Source organism: Lipotes vexillifer, unplaced genomic scaffold (assembly GCF_000442215.2).
Source record: "Lipotes vexillifer unplaced genomic scaffold, Lipotes_vexillifer_v1.1 scaffold384, whole genome shotgun sequence".
NCBI classification, from domain to species: Eukaryota; Metazoa; Chordata; class Mammalia; order Artiodactyla; family Lipotidae; genus Lipotes; species Lipotes vexillifer.
Window position 1 is genome coordinate 4,831,328 of NW_006793498.1, and position 3,234 is coordinate 4,834,561.

General features: G+C 41.8%; 1 pseudogene; it reads right to left on the minus strand.

Annotated features, from left to right (window-relative positions):
• Positions 1-343: 343 nt before the first annotated feature.
• Positions 344-1,008, minus strand: LOC103082989 (acyl-protein thioesterase 1-like; annotated as a pseudogene).
• Between the last annotated feature and the right edge of the window lie 2,226 nt (positions 1,009-3,234).

Consider the following 3,234-nt stretch of genomic DNA (forward strand, 5'->3'; position numbering starts at 1 on the left):
CAAGTTTTCATTAAGCATACTAATAACTTCCAAGTGATGTAATAAAAAGTCTGGTTGCAGTATTTTATTATTTTTCTTAATTGCATTTGGGAGAAAGATGCTAGCTCCTTCACCTATTTTAATACTAGTATATTCTGGATCATATTATACAAATACATACATAGAAACTTAAATGATCATAAATTTCCCATGAGGAGATTTATTTAGTCTGTGTCATTGGTGTGTATTTGCAAAACATTTTAACACTGCAAACATGAGAGCTTTCAAGATTGGGCACAGGAAAAAGTTCTGCTCTACGACTGTGATGCTGGCACGCACTTCTCCACAAGGCCTCTTAGTGACGTCAATCAATGGAAAGTAGGAGTTTATCAATGAACTGCCTGATATCCATCACTTCCTGTTCACATGAACTGTGCAGCATGCCTCCATAGGTTTTGAAGGTTACATTGGCTGGATTTATCCATGTTTTTAGCCTTTCAGCAGTAAGAGAACCAAACATTAGGGGAACTAAAGGACCCAAATCTCCATGGCACTGAAGAACAGAAATGTCTCTATTCACGCCACTGATAGGACCCTGTGGAAAGGAGGCCCGCAGGGGCAGCCAGCAGCTGAGAGCAGTGACGCCGGCCAGCTTCTGCTGTGTGGTCAGTGCCCTGTACAGAAATAAAGCCCCTCCCTGAGAAAATCCTCCCAAAATAATTCTGCTCTATCGAAGCTTTTACACTTTCTCCTGACTGTTTAATTCCAGTTTCATCTTCCTATGAATCTAGTGAAAGCCCAATAATGTCAAACCAAGAAGGCATGGCCATGTTCATATTTAATGTTAACAGGCATAACCGGTGCGTGCGGGCAGATGTATTTGATGTGGGCGCTTCTGATACCTGCAAAGGCTTCTGCCCATCCATGCCCCGTGACTCCCAATCCATGAAGGAAAATTACTGCGGCGGTGGCCTTCTGGATGGCGGGCACGATGGCGGGCAGCGGGGCCCACATGTTACTGCAGCACATACACCGGCTCTACAGACCGCGGGTCGCAAACGGAAGGCGGAGCCGGCGCCACGCCGTGGCCCAAGGACACGCGCTCAGGCGCGTGCGCGCAACAGAAATCTTAAATGTATCACTGACTCTTCATTTTCACCCATATTCAGAAACTTTCATTAGGGTTAATGAAACTTGCGTATTATTTTATTTATTGTTTTGCGGGCTGTCTGCAAAATATCTGCCTCTACATAGAACTCAGATGTTGACTAAGTTTCAGGTCAAATTTCAGTCCTTTCATCTGTAAAATGGTGTCACAGTTCTCTCTTAATGCAAAATTATTTTACATTTTGGGTGAGGACAGGACAAAAAAAAAAAAAAGAAAAGCTCTTGACAATGTGTGTGGCATGACCTCTAACGCATAGTAGCCAGAATTCATGAGAGCTGAGCTACTAATCACCCTGCACGAAAGTGAAGATACTGCCATTGTAGAAATTGCTTGTAAAATTGCTAAAGTATCAGTTTTAAGGATTAGAGTGGAGAGAATCCCATCTAGGGTAAAAAGGACATCAAATTATTATGTAGACATTATTCTCATAAACTACTCATCTTCTAACTGGGAGAGGGCTTTGTACACATTGCAGAAAACTGATTGACAGGTGAGAAAGAGAGGATGCGATTAGGAAAGATGGGTGAATGGAAGTGGATAGTGTGGTAATTGCCTTCCTATAATACTGACTGTAATAATTTGACTATATGACCATTTTCTGCTCTGTAAAAACATACGTCACAAAACCCCCCTATTTCAGCCGAATTCTCTACACACGTATATATAATCCAAATGCCTCCGTCTAAACTCTTGGAAAAAAATGAGTCAGAACAGCATAGATTTCAAATTGGAAACAAAATACATCAAAGTAATTCAGATTATTAAAATCCAAGATCAACCATGTTGGGGTTAAAAATATTACTTTAATCTTCCCAACAAATTTTGTTATAGGATGTTCTTTTAGAGTGTGGCAAAACAAACTCCTAAAACTGATCACCAGAATTAAAAAAAAATAATTCGTGGGGCTTCCCTGGTGGCGCAGTGGTTAAGAATCCTCCTGCTAATGCAGGGGACACGGGTTCAAGCCCTGGCCCGAGAAGATCCCACATGCCGCGGAGGAACAAAGCCCGTGCGCCACAACTACTGAGCCTGCGCTCTAGAGCCCGCGAGCCACAACTACTGAAGCCTGCGCGCCCTAGAGCCTGTTCTCCGCAACAAGAGAAGCCACCACAATGAGAAGTCCACGCACTGCAACGAAGGGTAGCCCCCGCTCACCGCAACTAGAGAAAGCCCGTGCGCAGCGACCAAGACCCAATGCAGCCAAAACTAAATAAATAAAATAAATAATAAATAATAATAATAATTCGCAACACAGGAAGTCTGGCGAAACTCTTTTTTGCTCTATTATAAGTATTAATATGTTGTGCTTTGGGAAACTTCATGTATTTTACAGCTAATGCTAAATACGCCAGAAGTAATTGCATTATAATGTGTATATAAGAAACAAGAGGGACTTCCCTGATGGTCCAGGGGTTAAGTGCCTTCCACTGCAGGGGACGCGAGTTCGATCCCTGGTCGGGGAACTAAGATCCCACAGGCCGCGGGGCAACTAAGTCCACGCGCTCTAGAGCCTGGGCGCCACAACTAGAGAGAAGCCCGCGTGCCGCAACAAAGATCCGGCGTGCCGCAATTAAGACCTGATGCAGCCAAATAAATAAATAAATAAATATTTTTAAAAATTAACAAGAAATCTTAAGTTGGGGAGGAACCAAGAGGGTTTTCAAAGCTGAAAACTTTTGAATACAACCACAAGACTCATATGTCTTTTTCCTTCTCCATATGAAAGTAGAGTAATTCTGGTTGTTCTGTGTTGCTGTCTTTGAGGGTTTGCTCCTAATGACTAGTCATAAGCAATTAAAATTTTTTTCTTTTTTTTTTTTTACTCCTATTGCCTCTCTAGAGCATGCTTTGCTTCAAAACTGACTAATGTCAAGATTATCTACATCGTTAATGAACACAAGTGGCTTGAAATGTTATACAGGGAAATCTATTCCTCTTAAGAGCTAGATCAGGAACATAGCAACGGAGAAGATAAACCTTTTCATAATAACGAATGAACAACCATGGGAGAAAAGAGCTGAGATCTCTTTCTAGCACAAAACAAGAAACTAAACTATTAAAGGAAAAGAAGTATTGTTAGTCTAGAG